Genomic DNA, 17,258 nt, shown 5'->3' with positions numbered 1-17,258 from the left:
TGCTTCTTGGAGCGGCAAAAAAAGCAGTCCACTTTCTTTACAAATGAATTGTGCAAAACCGAAGCCGTGGCACCTCTTGTTGTCCTTTCAGGTCGTTCACAACGTGTTTCGCTTGGCGTCATGCATTGCTCACGACTTTCCAACTCGACACGAATGAATGCCAGTAGTTCTTTCAACATGGCATCTGAAGAAGCCGCTGCTGAAGCTGATTCAGACACAACTTGGGTGCCGCCGGATGAGTCACTCCTCAATGCTTTAGTTCGTTGCTCTCTAGTAAACGCAAGAACGATGTCGTACGGTAGAGCCTTTTGCAGTATGTCGATAAGCATGGCGGAAAAGCTTAGCGTAGGGACGTTGAGAGAATTCAGGCAACGAATGTGCAGCTGTGTAGTATCGTACAGCCGTCTCAGACCTCGGACGTCAGTGCCTTGCTTAACGTGACTAAGGTTCCTTAGAGCGGCTAGGTGATGCTGCTCGATTCGATTTCTGTCCCCAAAGCGCTCCTTGAGGATATCGATAGCATCGTTGTAACAAGACTCAGATGTTGGCAGTCCTGCTATGGCCGCTGCTGCTTCTCCAGCGAGATATCGCCGCAGGTAGAAAAACTTCGTTGTGGACGAGAGGGCGTTATTTAGGTGAACTGTCTGCTCAAACTGTTCCCAGAATCCAGTCCACTCATTTATGTCTCCCTTGAACGTTGGCATATCGAGCTTGGGAAGACTAGGTCGACAGAAACTGCGCGGTAGAACAGTGTTATCCGTGACGTTAGGCTGCACAGGTGGTGCTTGCGAAGGAGTAGCGCGATCTCTCTCAGCTCTTTCCAGTGCCTCGATCCGACAAGTTAATTCGGCAACAGTCGCATATTCGACTCCTAACTCATCATCCGGTATGTGTTCCTCGATCTCGTCATCGATCTTCGATAGCCTGTCGTTACTTGAAGAAAGACGATCACGCATACCTTTGAGCTTGGGAATGTCAACATTGGGCGTACTCAGAAGAGATCTGGCTTCCTGAATGACCTTGGTGTTCTGTGCTCGTCGGGAGGCTCGCTTGGCTTTCAGTCGATCCATTCTTTGAAGTTAGGTGCGTTCTCGCAGCTGGCTTGCACTGGGGTCAATCTCCGCGTCGGCGTTTATCGTTCCTCACCAGTACAGTGGCAGAGCAGAAAGCCCCTCGATGCATGCGAAGAGAGTACGACGTGTCCGCACGGGGTTTTCGGCACCAAAATATATTAAAAACGCGAGAGACTGACGCAGACACACAGGGCCCATTCGATCCTCATCATCTTCTTCTTTTCCCTACGAGGCCCCATCCTTTATTAAACCACTTCTTTTTCTACAACCTGAACCCGCTCTCATCGGTCCACTTGGACACCTTGTTGAGACCGAGCCGGTCCTGCTGCTGACAAATCGAGAGATCGTACAATTTAAATGCTATCTGGAAATCGTGAAGATACGTGTAATAAAACATAGTTCGTGGGATGCAAAGAGTTCATTTTTACAATGAAAAGCGTATAGCTGAGCACACCACCCTGTCGTACTCCAGTTCTCTGCAAGAACGATCGTGACAGTATTTTCAACCCGAACACGGAATGTGCGGTTTGACAAATAACTTTCGATCATATTTAACACCCGACCACATATGCCTAAGTGTGAGAGGTCTCTTAGTATTTCAAACCACCACATTTGGTCACAGGTATTTTTCACATCAAGGAATACAGAGAGAGAATTGTTTGTGGACAAAAGCTTCGCGAATTTGTGCCTCATTACGTACGAGATGCTCAGTTGTGGATCGACCCTCTCGAAAGCCGCACTGATATAGATCAAGTAATTTGTTTGATTCTAGGAAATGTAGTAAGCGGCAGCTAATCATTTTTCTCAAACAGGTTACATTGGCAACTTTTTATTGCTATAGGCCCTCTTTCAGAATTGGAATAATTATAGCCTCCTCCCAAGCAGAGAGATTGTCGCCAGAGTGCCATATAACATTGTAAAGAGAAAGGAGGTTATTTTGTGTTTCGGAAGGCAGGTGTTTAAGCATCTGGTATTTACTCGATCGCAACCAGGGGCAGACTTATTGCAGCAATTTAGTGATGGCATCAGTTCTGCTAAGCAGAATGGTTGGTTATATGCTTCGTTTTTTGTACATGTCCATTCTAACTGTCATTGTTCCATTTGTACTTTGTACCTTTGGAATGTATCAGAGTGGTGTAATCAGGCTCGATATGTATTGAAAGTGTCCGCCCTGAAAATTAACTTGGTCTTTCTAGCTTTCCCCATGGCGCCTACCAAAGGTAGCGAAGAGGTTTGTTGGCCTTGAACACCTTTTACCTTATTCCAGACTTTCCCGTCATCTGTATACGAATTGATACTTGTGTAAAGGCGTTTATTGACGGCTGGATTGACGGCGACGATGCACAACAGTCACGACGGAGCGCAGACTCTCACGAGCACGAGCACGAGGGGCGTGCTCTCCGAGAAGAGGCGAAGAGGGCGACCCACTAGAAGGCGCTGGAGAGGACGGCCCATTACAAGGTTCCAATGCTTCTCTACAATTACCCCGGGTACGAAAAGGGAGCCGTCTGGCGACCTAGCAGCTGGTCACTATGAGCGGGTCATGGTAGGGCTTGAGGCGCTCCACGTTGACAATGTCGCGCCCTCGACGGCGCATGCCGGAAGATGGGTCGATGGGTTCAATCAGGTAGTTGACCGGGGATGTGCGTTCGACGACACGGTAGGGGCGTTCGTATTTGGGCAGCAGTTTAGAAGAGAGGCCAGTTGCAGTGGTAGGGACCGAGAGCCATACGAGTGCTCCAGGTAGGAACGTGGGTGCAGAAGTGTTGGTCTCACCGCGGATGCTTTTCTGCCGCTCTTGGTCCTGCGTAGTAAAGGTCTTCGCAAGCTCGCGACACTCCTCAGCAAGTCTTGCTGTGGCAGAAATAGGCGCACACTCAGATCGATCCGGCTTGTATGGAAGGATTGTGTCGATTGTGTGCGACGGGTGCCTGCCGTACAATAGGAAAAATGGTGAGAAACCAGTGGTGCTTTGAGGGGCGGTATTGTAGGCGTAGGTGACGAAAGGTAGAATGGAATCCCAATTTGTGTGATCGGCGGCGACATACATCGAGAGCATGTCGCCGAGCGTGCGGTTAAAGCGTTCCGTGAACCCATTCGTCTGCGGGTGGTAAGCAGTAGTTTTGCGGTGAACAACGTTGCACTCTTTGAGGATGGCTCCGACGACTTCCGACAGGAAGACACGGCCTCGATCGCTGAGCAGCTCCTGGGGTGGACCGTGGCGCAGCATGAACCGGCGGAGCAGAAAGGAGGCTACATCGCGCGCTGTAGCCGCTGGGAGGGCGGCAGTTTCGGCGTATCGCGTAAGGTGGTCTACAGCGACGATGGCCCAGCGGTTACCAGCCGAAGTCAGACGGAGTGGTCCATACAAGTCGATGCCAACGCGCCCAAACGGCCGGTCAGGGCAAGGTAAAGGTTGCAGACCTGCTGGTGACTGGTGCGTTGAAGTTTTGCGGCGCTGACAATCGATGCAGGAGCGAACGAAATTCTGCACGTAGCGGTACATGCCTCGCCAAAAGTACCGTTGGTGAATGCGGTGGTATGTTTTCGATACCCCAGAGTGCGCACACTGCGGATCAGCGTGGAACGATTCGCATATTTCAGAACGCAGACTGCGGGGTATTACTAGTAGCCACTGGCGGCCGTCGGGGTTGTAATTCCGTCGGTGGAGGAGCTCGTCGCGAATGGCGAAATGGTGGGCTTGACGACGCAACGCGCGAGTGGATGGTGTTGCCTAAAGATCAGTGAGCAAGTCTAGCAGTGAAGCGATCCATTGATCCTTGCGCTGTTCGGTAGCGATAGTGTGAACGTCGACGGAAGAAACGGCATTGTGAGACATTGAGCTGTGGGTATTGTCGTCAGGCAAGGGGGAGCGCGAGAGTGCGTCGGCGTCAGCATGCTGGCATCCGTTGCGGTACAGCACGCGGATATCGTAGTCCTGTAGGCGAAGTGCCCAGCGGGCGAGGCGGCCTGATGGATCCTTCAATGATGACAACCAGCAGAGTGCATGGTGGTCGGTGATGACATCAAATGGGCGACCATACAAATCAGGTCGGAGCTTCGTAAGGGCCCAGATGATCGCTAGGCATTCCTTTTCGGTGACGGTGTAATTGGTCTCGGCTTTGGTGAGCGTACGACTTGCATATGCCACGACATATTCAGGAAACCCTGGTTTGCGCCGCGCAAGGACAGCGCCAAGGCCAACACCGTTGGCGTCTGTGTGTACCTCTGTCGGGGCCGTAGGGTCGTAGTGGCGTAGTATGGGAGGCGACGTCAACAGACGACGGAGCATCGCGAAAGCGTCGTCGCACTCTGACGACCATGAATTGAGGGACCCGTTACTTTCGAGGAGCTTCGTCAGCGGTGATATGACGGTCGCGAAGTTTCGAATGAAGCGCCGAAAGTAGGAACACAGTCCTACGAAACTGCGCAGTTCTTTGACGGACTTAGGTTTGGGGAACTCGGTCACGGCCCGAAGCTTGGCTGGATCCGGAAGAATACCGTCCTTGGACACGACGTAACCGAGTATTGTCAGCTGCCGTGCTGCAAATCGGCACTTCTTTAGATTCAGTTGTAGACCGGCGTCGCTCAAACGCGTCAAAACATGCCGCAGGCGTTGAAGATGCGTGGAGAAGTCCGGAGCGAAAACAACGACGTCGTCGAGGTAGCACAAGCATGTGTGCCATTTCAGGTTGCGCAGAACGGTATCCATCATGCGCTCAAAGGTGGCGGGCGCATTACACAGCCCAAACGGCATGACGTTGAATTCGTACAAGCCGTCGGGCGTGACAAAGGCGGTCTTCGGTCGAGCGTCATCAGCCATGGGTACTTGCTAGTACCCTGAGCGCAAATCGAGAGATGAAAAGAATTCTGCTCCTTGCAGGCTGTCAATCGCGTCGTCTATTCGCGGTAGTGGATACACGTCCTTACGAGTGATCTTGTTGAGTCGTCGGTAGTCCACACAGAACCGCACAGAACCGTCCTTCTTCGCAACAAGAACGACAGGAGACGCCCAGGGGCTGTTAGAAGGTCGAATAACATCTCGTCGAAGCATGTCATCGACTTGCTCGTTGATTACACGGCGTTCTGTGGGAGATAAGCGATATGGACGTTGCCGCAGTGGTGGTTGGGCGCCAGTGTCGATGCGATGCGTAACGGCGGAAGTGCGGCCGAGAGAAGTTTCTAGCGACATCGAAAGAAGAGCGAAATTCGTCCAACAGGCCCAGAAGTTGGAAACGCTGGACCGGTGTAAGGTCGTCAGCAATGGAGGAACCAAAGACACTAGCGGGTGATGAACCAGACGTCGAAACAGCGCTGAGCGTACTGGAACTGTGGCAGTGCATTTCATCTGGTTCGTCCATAACTTGTGCGTCTTCGAGGCGTTCCACGCTGCCGAGACATTCCCCTCGGACCAACATAACACTGTACGGAGATGGGTTGATAACAAAAATTGACGTACTGCCCTGAGTGACTTGCACGGTCGCGAAAGGCACCAGCATGCCTTTCCTTGTGCAAACACGGTCAGATGGCGAGAGAAGTGCAACGGTGTCGGAGAGACTGGCGCAGTACACTGACACCGCCGTCGACGAGTTTGCAGGCACCTTGGTGTCGTCTTTGACAAGTACCTTGCCCGCAGCCGATGGACTGTCTGCCGGCGCCAATTCAGAGAATGGTGAGAGCTCTATTTCGGCTGGTGCGCAATGAATGACGGCGTCGTGGCGGGAGAGAAAATCCCATCCTAGGATGACGTCGTGAGAGCAGGCAGGAATTATGATCAATTCGACGGCGTACAAGCATCCTGAATAATGACGCGAGCTGTGCACACCGCTGTTGGGTGAATACTTTGAGCGCTGGCTGTACGGAGGGAGAGCCCCGAAAGCGGCGTTGTCAATTTCGCAGTAGTCGGCTAAACTTGGCGTCCATAACGGATACGGCGGCTCCAGTGTCGATAAGGGCGGACGCGCGCACACTGTCCACAAACACGTCAATCACGTTCGAGGGGCTTCGCTGAGGGCTTTCGCAGTTCTATAGCGTCGCAGCCCTTGCCTCGTGGACTGCGACGACTAGTTTTCCTGGTCGCGTGAGCCCGGACGTGGCCGCATCGGCGACAGTGAGCGACGTCGTGGAGACGGTGAACGGCGGGTAGATGGTGCGGGGCGGGACGTCGGTGACATAGGCGGCGCTTGGTCATAATAAGGGCTGCTTGATGAGCTGGTCAGGGTTGATGCGACCCGAGGCGGCTGCACGCGATTGCACTAGCGTGCGACGTGACCGGCGCAACCGCATGCAAAGCAAATGGGGCGGTTGTCGGAAGTGCGCCAGCGGTTCGCGGGTCCCATCCATGTCGCAGAACGGGATGGACGAGGCGGCTGCTGATATGAATGCATTGTGGGCAGCAGTCGGGGCCTGGGGACGACGTCGACGTATGTAGGCGGCACAGCCGCGTCGAAGGCCTGTGGTTCGACGACGGCTTCGGCGTAACTCCGCGGGCCAGCCACAGGAATCGCTGGGGGCGGCCTGGCTACAGCTTGCGCGTAGCTTAGTGGTGCAGGCACTAGAGGCGGCTGGTGGTATTCGGGAATGACCTCCGCGATTTCTTGCTGAATCGCTCGGCGGAGAGAAGGCAGAAGTGTAGTTGGCGGCGGGTCAACATGCTGCAGTGGAGTGAAAGCCAGTAGAGAGACCTGGCGGGCAATTTCCTCACGCACGAACGACTTGATTTCGGCGAGCAAGGTGGAGTGGTCAGGAATTGCCGACAAGCCTGCGAGATCAGCATCGCGGCGGTCGACGGGTCATCAAGCGCTGCCGGCGCAGCTCCTCGTAGCTTTGGCACAGGGTAATGACCTCTGCCACTGTGTGAGGGTTTTTGCCAGCAGCATGGTGAAGGCATCGTCGTCGATGCCTTTCAGAACATTCCTGATTCTGTCAGACTCCGACATGCTCGCGTCGGCTTTCTTGCACAGGTCAAGGATGTCTTCGATGTAGCTCGTGAACGATTCCCCTGCCTGCTGAGCTCGTTCACGTAAGCGCTGTTCGGCTTGAAGCTTACGAACGGCAGGGCGGCCAAATACGTTGACGATGGCGGTCTTGAAATCGGACCACGTCGGGAAATCGGATGCATGGTTGTTGTACCACATGCCAGCCACACCCGCGAGGTAGAAAACCAAGTTGGTCAGCTTGCCTGCTTCGTCCTATTTATTGGGAACACTCACCCGTTCGTAAATCGCGAGCCAGTCCTCCACGTCAGTGCCATCCGCGCCGGTGAAAACAGGAGTGTCGTGGATACGGGGGACACTGGGACAAGCGGTCGGGGTAGGAGGCGGCGTTTGCAGAGCGGCGTCTTGCGGCATGGTAGATGGCACGGTACGGGATCGGAGCTCCAGGGGCATCGAATGGAGACCGAAGTTGTGGTGACGGTACAGCACTCTCCACCACTTTGTAAAGGCGTTTATTGACGGCTGGATTGACGGCGACGATGCACAACAGTCACGACGGAGCGCAGACTCTCACGAGCACGAGCACGAGGGGCGTGCTCTCCGAGAAGAGGCGAAGAGGGCGACCCACTAGAAGGCGCTGGAGAGGACGGCCCATTACAAGGTTCCAATGCTTCTCTACACTTGATATAAATTTTGCCCCGCTCTCTCACCTTGCTTGCCCGCGCGTTCTCCTTCCCTGAGGTTTCATATGCTTAAAGTTTTCGATATTTTCTGCCGTTGGAGATTCGCGAAGCAGACTCGATGCTTTGTTCTGCTTTCTCCGCGCTTTCCTGCATGCATAGTTTCACCAGGGAAGACGTCATTTGGAACCTGTAGCGCTCGCTTCAGGGATACATTTAGAAGCGGTATCGATTAGAAAAGCTGTGGAACAGTTCACAGCGTCGTGAATGCTTAGAGCGGACATGTCTGCCCATGTCATGTGAATGAGGGTTCGGTCCCATTCCCAATCGGCTGAGTCCGCCTTCCACCGAGGGGCCTGCAGAAGGAACTCATTTTACGATTGGTGCACTCCTGATTATTGGGAAATGGTCACTTCCATAAGGGTTTGTAAGAGCACTCCATTTAAAACGGGTTAAAAGCGTCTCCGATGATATGATAAGATCTATGGCGGAGTATGATTTGTTTGCGAGGCTAAAATACGTGAGCTCTTTCATATTCAAGAGACATAACCTAGAGGACAAAAGAAGCTGTTCAATAAGACGACCTCGAGTGTCACAGCGAGAATCGCCCCACAGGACACTATGTGCATTAACACCTCCAACAATCAAACAGGGCCCTGGGCGGTCATGTATTAATGATTCGAAATCGTGTTTGTGGAGCTGATAATGTGGTGGTATGTACAGTAAACAATTGGCCATGAGTTTTGTTTTCTATTTCAGAAACAGGACTGCCGTCCGGTCCCGTAGTGGATTTTTTCGCTTTCTTGCACGGCCGGAGGAGCCGGCCTGGTCTTTAAGCACGAGAGGTGTCGGCGTCGCGTCCATTGCCTCTTGCAAGGCACTGGACGTTCGCACGCGGTAGCTGGGAGTTCGGGTTTCCGGACTCGCCTGGTGAGATGAGGCCTTGAGACCGGACGGTTCTGGAGTCGCCGAGCTATGTTCGCGAATTGGCGGAGTAGGCTGAACAACCGCCGCCTTGATGGGCAGGCGCCACATCTGATGGTTCGGTCTGGGCGGGCCGGGCAAGTGGAGGATGCCGCATCCGCATAAGTCGTGTCGTGGAATGGTGAGTATTTATTGCTGGCTTTCCCGAAAGTGATGTTCTCCATCACTTTCAACAAAATAATATATTTCTCCTTTTTGCACGCAACACAGGACCATGAGTACGCTGGGTGTTCACTACTGTAGTTCCCACAGTGAGCTGCAGCATCACATTTGTCTGAAATGTGGTCTTTAGAAGCACACCTGGCAGAAGTGGTTTGCCCTTTGCATGTAAGGCCGCTGTGGCCGTACATTTCGCAGTGAAAACGTCTACGTGGATACGGAAAGTATGGGCGGACTCTTAGTTTCGTGCGGCCTGTTTCTATGGTCTCTGGTAGCTCACTCGCTCCAAATGTTAGTATTAGGTGATTGGTTGGCTTTTCAAGGTTGTCCCTTCTTATTTTGATTCTTTGTACATTGACAACGTTTTGTTGTTTCTAGCCATCGAGAAGTTCAGGTTCTGAGAGGTTGAAGAGATCTTTATCGGAAACGACACCACGAATGGTGTTTATGAACGTATGTGGGGGGCCTGTGTCAGGGATATTTCCGAATGATGTAAGGTTAGAGAGGGTTTCGTGCTGCTTTTTGTCTCTAAGCTAAAGGAGCAGATCCCCATTCGGCGCCTTGTAACCTAGTTTTAATTTGTCGTTTAGTTTTTTTGCCACCAGTAATGGTGAGATCATTCTCGATTTTTCGTCAGACTGCTAGCTGTGAACAACGTTGCACTTTGGAAAATGTTCATGCGTTGGAAAAGAGTCGGAGTGATGATTCGGTCCTTACACTTTCCAGGGCACGATCGCACTTGGAGAGAGATGTGCTTAACATAGAATCGTGTTATGTTTCGGCAGTGATGCCAACCGCCCACCACCGAGCCCAACAAAGGGACACGGCAGGAAATGTGCGAAGACAAGTGCTGCCAGCACCAGCTCCACACCACCGCTATAAGCACATATGGTGAGCCAGGACTGGTCACTTACACAAGGTTAACCCTTGCCGCCAGGAAAATTTTCAAGTAAACAGATGAGAGGAGAAGGCAGGAGAGATGGAAAGTGGGAGGAAAAGACGAAGATGTGAAAGGAGAGAGAGAGAGAGAGGAAAAGGCGACTGCCAATTTCCCCTGGGTGGGTCGGTCTAGGGGTGTCGTCTGCGTGAAGCTGGGGCCAAAGGGGTGTAACCAGCGTTGAAAGCTGGGCGAGTTGGTAAGGCTTCATCTTCTAGCAAATCGCGCAGCAGACGGGACACAAGTAAAGAACGAAAGGGACAGACGAGCGCAGACTCACAACTGATTTTATTCTAAACCTAGTCGACCTAAATGGTGTCCAGCAAAAGACAACGTGCCACAGTCAAAGTTTATCTGCGTACCGCTAAACCCGCACCAAAAACACACAAAAAAATTGGCCGCGTATCTGCGTGCTTCGCTGCAAATGCCGTGTAAAGACGATAGAAGAGGCGCTGTGTGAGATATGGACGCCATCTGGCAATACGTCGGGAAACATGAGTGCTGTGTTGCGTGCTGGTAGTCCCGGCGCAGCAGCAGGCGAAGACCGGCGGTGACCAACGCGACCGGCGGGGACGCCAGCCAGCCCGAAAACGCGGTTTGGCGCGAAGCGCTGAAGCAGAGAAACGTCCGCACTCAACGAATACTCTCCACACACTCTTTTATTTACACGTCGCCTGGGTAAAACAGGAACGCCAGAGCGGCGCCCACAACCGGCAGCCTGAAGGCCGCCCACAACGCTGCTTTTTCATTTTTTAAATATTTTTTTTCACCTTCTTGGCCTTCTCAAAACTAAAGTTTTCCAACACCAACCCATGGCATTCGTACAGTGCAATACAGAACCGAAACCGAAACACAACAATGAGCTCGTTCGAAGGGCACGGAGGAAGGCAAATTTCAGCGCAGTCGCATTTTCAGCTTTGTTGAAACAGCGCTCACTAGACGACGACGAAGTAAAAGAAGGCACAGCACAGGCAGCGCCTGTCCTGTGCCTTCTTTTACTTCGTCGTCGTCTAGTGAGCGCTGTTTCAACAAAGATGAACGCATACCAACTCGCTCAAGCTTCCATTCTTATGCATTTTCAGCGCAGCTTAAGAAACTAGGGTCCTTAAAATTACGTATGTATGCATTTTCTATTAAAGGAACACGCCGCCTAATACTTACCTAGTGATGTTGCACCTCAGATATGCATGATATTTACTTTTTGATCGACAACGCTCACAAGTATGAACAGCTGTACCAGTTCAAGACGGCTGGCCCTTGGGCAAGTGGTTCAACTTTGGCCGAGTGGCTAAATCGAGGGACGTGCCGACAAACAGAAAGACAGACAGACAGAAAGACAGACCAAAATTTCTGCGTTTAAGTTCCCCAAGAAAGACTATCGTCTTTAAAAATTCTAACAGGTGCACGTGGAAGGCCACGTAAGTCAATAGTAGCATGTACAACTCAGATGTGCATACTGCTTATGCGACAGACTTATAGAGGGTTCACTGACACACCCTTCTCCTTTTCTTCTAATATGGACAGTTTCTATCATTCTTCGCCCTATGTACCTGCTATCTCTAGAGATGGCATTCGCATCTTGAAAAACAGGCTCGCAACAGCACTCCCTGCAGTGAGCTGGCAAATTCAAACCCGGACTCTTGGATAGTGAACGCTCGTCTTCTCTTAATATCATGTTAAAGAACCTCCCGCTTGCGGGATGTCTTATAGATTACATGACTTGCGGGAGGTCTTATATCAGTGAAAGCGGTAGAGCTTTCAGTTGTTCAACGCTATCAAAATATTGAAACTTTATAACACATACCACTAACTTCATGGCCCAAATTTGAAGTACTTCTTTTTCGTAAATGTATTGCCATTGGCCGGCGGACTTCACTAAAATATCCAGCAGCAGGACTCGCTGAAACATTACCGCAGGAGTGCTTTTTGCGGAAGAAGTTTTATGTGAATACTAATTCTGTGCATAAACCGAGGCTGACATCATATTTATAGCGCTATATATTTTACGTCCTTGCAACCGCTGACAGTGTGGCGCGATAAATTACACGGATAGTTTCCTATCTGTCTGTGCACACGCATTTACGTTGTGGTCAAGCGTAACAAGCGCATTTGCTTCAGTGATGTCACATAATTTTACCCTGTAAAAGTAGTAAAAACTCCAACAAGGCGTGCTGCTGAGCTAGTTGCTTCATTACTTGAGAAGAAATAGGTATGGCGCAAAAACGACCCGGACGAAGTGAAGACACTGTTTTCGTTAGAACGTTTCCAAACCAACTAGCCCACCGACAATCCTTAACGAACTTACAAACATGTGTTTGCCACGTGTTTGCCAGCTCGTATTTTTGCTTCGTCGCCGTCATTTTTGTGCAATACCTATCTTTCTCAAGTAAAGATCTCTTTCAACGATTGCTTCCCACGTGCTCTTAGAAACAGACGCATTTAATATTATTATTATTGCACGTGAAATACGATAAAAATGCGGTTCCATCGTAGTGTACGCAAAGTTTTCATGTAGCGCCACGTTGCAATAAGCGATGAATTGAAAATTCCACGAACGCTTTTCTCAAACGGCCTGCCCATGCACGACGTCATAATTGTTGGGGTGTAACGTCCCAAAACTGCGATATGATTATTAGGGAGGCCGTAGTGGAGGGCTGCGGAAATTTCGACCACCTTGGGTTCTTTAACATGCACCGAAATCTAAGTACACGGGCTGCAATCATTTTCGCCTCCATCGAAAATGCGGCCTCCGGGGCCGGGATTCGGTCCCGCGACCTTCGGATCAGCAATCGAGCACCATAACCACATAGACGACGTGCTGGGGAGAACGCACACCATTGTCGGAGGCTGAGCCGTGCTCCGAAGAAAGGAAAATTGGCATTTTTTCGACTTCTACAACCCCCCCCCCCCCTCGTTCAGCGTCATTGTCGCGAAACTCGCTTGACCAGGCAGGGTAGGTTAGCCGTCCCGAAAGAGGGATAATCGTTGTTGCGGGAGCAGGGTTTTTCGCTCCAGCCAGCAGAATTCTTCAAGAAGTGTCGGTTTGTGGACATGTGTGGCGCCAAGTCAAAATCGCGTGCGAGATGTATTCGCAATGTCCACGAACTATGGGTGGCGCGCTGTGCGGTAGAAGATGGTGCCCGAAGGAGGGTCAACCCGTTTTTTAAGATAGGAACAGATCGGACGTGCAGACGTACGGTCCGTGCCACTTTAACGGGATAAGGGCATGAACTGCACTGAAGTGGATATCAGGCCAAAACCATGGAAAGTGCGAAGTGCTCGCTACCTCATTATTTACCGCGGTGTGAGAGGTTATATTTCTGCTCCGTTACCGTGCATCAACGATGCTGTACGAAATCCCGTTCGCGCTACAAAAAAATTTATGAACTGAACGGCAGTCCAAGTATACGTACCGTGCCTGCCTCTCGGATTCGCCGTAGTGATAGGCCGCTAGCGAGTAACGCCATCGCTGCTGCACAGGACTGAATGTTTAGCGTGACGATGGTTTCTAAACATGTTGCTCCATCATGATTACTTGTGTGGTGAGGAACGCGGAGTGCACAGTTCACTTCTCTTAGATGTTACAGGTATGATGAGCGCCTCGAAACGAACGTCGAAAATTTTATGAACACCGACGCCGTTCAGACCGTAATGGTCAAGTTCATTTGGCAACTCAGCGGCGAGGCTTATGGACGCGATTCTATGTTTCGCTTCCGCTCATCGAGCTTGTTGGCAGCATACGGCCACAAAAGTGGCGCTACGTGCATCGCATCACAAAAATAATGCTTTTATTTTGATCTCAACGCTATTGTTCATCAAGTACAGTCAACTGACTGCCGATTTTGAAAACCTTGAAGAACAGATGGTTAATCAACAAGTCATGTTAAAGAGAATTAACCGCTGCTGCTGCTTTTTAATCGACGCTGTTGCTATGGGGGTTTTCACAGCCTTTGATGTCCAGTGAAAAATCCTCGTCGTCAAGATGCACGGCCTCTTTGAACATCCCTGTCAAACCAACCTAAAAAAAATCACAGCATATCCACGGAGTGAATGATGATGAGTGGGCGAAGCTGCGGAGGTTCATCGGTAAACCGTGAATCTTCCGTGAATTCTGCCCAGTACATCATCACCGACGTGAGATCGGGCGCGTTTATACTAAAGGTTCGATGAGTTATGACGACTTGCAGCTCACTTTAATTTTACATGTACGCTGTGAATTTTCATTGTTTAGAAAACCATTGCTTTAGAAAACATCTGGCGTCTTTCGTTAAGCAGCTGGCGTCTTTTCGTTTTGCTTTAGAAACATCTGGCGTTCTTTCGTTTTGCTTTTAGGAAACATCTGGCGTCTTTCGTTGGTTTATTTCATCAATCAACGCCGTTTTGAACAAAATTTTTACTGTTTAATCACGCACAGGAGAAATCTCACCAGGCACTACCTTGGAGGTAAACAATGGCTGCTAATGGGAATGAGAGACAGAAGAAGTCGGCTTTTAGCTAACACTTACACTTCTACTTCTACTAACGTTTCCTACTGGAACATGCCAATGGCCGCTAATGAGGAACGAGAGACAGAAGAATTCGGCTTTTGGTTAACGCGCACGCTGCGAATTTTTTTATTGTTCAACAACGCACAGGAAAAATCTCCCACCGGCACCACCTTGGAAGTCAAGATATGGTACTAGCGTACGACGGGTTACGCACTACGACTACTACGACTACGAGGGACGAACGGGTGCCGCTTTAAGGAGCTTCGCCCCTAAAAATTCCTCCCCCGGGAGCTGCCTCGCCTTCTCCGCGTTCTGGGATCGGAGAACACTTTGCTTTGGGTGCCTTGATACCCGCGCGCTCCGCTCGAGGCACTCTAACATTGCTTGCAGTGTGCTGCCACCTGTCAACAAAATAGCCAACATGCAGCGCAGCACTGGCTATGAAAGAAACACACGGGGGAAGGAGGACGTTGAGAGCGGGGCTGCCAATAAAATTTCGCTAGCTGGGGTCCACTAACCTGGATATTCACACAATCAATCAATCAATCAATCAATCAATCAATCAATCAATCAATCAATCAATCAATCAATCAATCAATCAATCAATCAATCAATCAATCAATCAATCAATCAATCACGTCTAATGTCCATCGGAATGCGTCCGCCGAAGACAAGATTGAGCTCGCAACGCGGCTGGTACTTGGTCGTAGTTCACGATAGTCGTGGAGCGAGTGCAGCCACGAATGACTAAATAATCGCTCGCAAGATTCAAACAGCTCTTTTCTGAGAAAATTTAAGGCGTTTTAGTTTAGTGTATCACCTATTTATTGCGAAGACCCTGATATTATTGAGTTATAGAAGAGGATATCGCGAGCTCACGCGACACGCCGCGTATAATGTTATGGGTTTCATACACTAGAAAAACACCGAAGGATATTACATACAAGCGAAATAGTGCTAGTTTCGACACAAAAAGACAGACACTAACATTTCACTAACCTGCGTGGCCACAGAAAACTTTGTGGAGCTGAAATGTGTACGCTGTGTGCCATCATTGGCATAACTTCTTGCCCAGGGTGCTTCACCACGTATTCTCACGAAAACTTCTCGTCTAACAAGAAAGAATCAAATTTATCTTGTCAAGGACGGCGAGGTTTGTTCACGGACTCACGAACAATGCAAAGTCGTGGTGTTTCTTTCCAAACAATGCAGTGACAATCGGGTTAGCACCGCCGAACTAGGCAGCGGCTGCCGGTTTGTCGTCTGCTAACCCTCCTCCTGACATCCGCTTTGTGGCGTTACCGTCTATGGGCATTGCGAATACGCGGCAGGATTCCGGCACTGTTTTCGGCAGAGATCACCGCAGTGAGCAATCAGTGGCCCCGTGCTTCCATTTTCGACTCGATCGCTTCATATAAGGCTACATGGTGACTGCGCTTACGTCTCATCAGGTTTTTGTTGTCTTATTATCGCAGATTTCATATTGACCATCCTTTTCTGCGTATTCTGTTACTATGGCGCGCTTGCATTTTTTATTCGCTCACGTTCTTACCGATGCAACGGGCACACGTGAGAGGTTTTTCATGCACGATTCTTTTCTGTTACAATCTTGCCTTGAGGTTAGCAGTGCGTACATGTGTGTCTACCTTGTTTAGAGGTAGAGTTGATGGGATCTTGTGGTACCACTCGCAATGGTTTTCAGGTCATGTGCACGACACAGCGCTTGTATCGTGCACTTCCTTGTGTTTTCGTGTTCCTTTTTTGCGCTGAACATGTTGAGTGTTTTGCAGTAGTCTATTCGTGTTTCTTGCCCGTAAGCTATCACTCAAAGAATTGTAAATTCCGCTTAAAGGATAGCGGTAATTTAATTGCCAATCATGTGTTGCGAATGCCTAAGGCTTGCGAACCAACCCAACCATAATTTTTGGCTCATTTGATAAACATCAGGGGCAAGAAGGGGGGGGGGGGGTCCTCTGCTAGTAATTAGCCTACGCGTATACATAATCTTCTAGTCCCCAGGCAGCACGCCGGCATTGGACCGATCTCGGCCAGGGGTTGGCAAATATTGGTAGAATTGGTCCTACATTGGTCCAACGTTGGTTTTTGGGAGTTTCCTACGCCTAAATGTGCATTGGTCCAATACTGGAAGCCAATGATGGCCCAATGTTTGCAAAGATGGCTCTAGCCGACATTGTCCGTCCAACATATCGCCAATAATGGCAAAGACAGCTGTAGCCAACACTGTCCGCTGTACGTATCGCCAACATTGTATACATATTGGCAGCTCCAATATCTTTTGCCAGTATTTATCGCTGGCTGCATCGTCGTTCTTTCTTTTTCAGCGTTTAACGCCGGTTCTTGCAAGCCTTTTCCTTGGCTATGTCAATATCTTTACATTTTCCACTGAATGTGCAGCTTAACATGCGGTGGATTTTTGTGCACGTAAATAAACGCATGTTGGTCACGCTCTTGCTCTTAGGCACGCAACCGGGATAATCAGCGTAGAAAACCTGAGAGTAAACAAAAATTTATTCTGCAGGTATGCATATGGCAAGATACTGCAAGTTTTGAAAATAATCTCGCATTTTGCGCTTTGTTCTGCTGACCGCTTGCTGTCAGATAACAGCTACAGAGGACCTACACTAATTACCTTGAATAGCGCTGTTATATTAGAAATCGCGGAAACAGGACCACTCACAAACACACACAGCCTCCCTGTTAGCGCTTATTTGAGTTGTCAGTTCACCGAAGGTTCAAAAGGAAGTCAGTAAAAGGTAAAGTGTGATACAAAATGAAATAAATGAGAATCTACACTTGAACAGCCATTCGATACAGCCAAAACCATAACCACCTTGAATTACCAGAAAATTCGTCGCCTGTTCGACGCCAGAAAATTCGTCGAGCAGCCGTCAAGTGACAAGTGTTTTATGACCAGCCACCACCGCGCTACCCCACTGCCGGGAGGAGAGGACGTCAAATTCCTGAGCAAAAAACATGAAGTC

Source organism: Rhipicephalus sanguineus, chromosome 1 (assembly GCF_013339695.2).
Source record: "Rhipicephalus sanguineus isolate Rsan-2018 chromosome 1, BIME_Rsan_1.4, whole genome shotgun sequence".
NCBI lineage: Eukaryota > Metazoa > Arthropoda > Arachnida > Ixodida > Ixodidae > Rhipicephalus > Rhipicephalus sanguineus.
The sequence above is the reverse complement of the archived record's forward strand: the minus strand, read 5'-3'. Positions refer to the sequence as shown.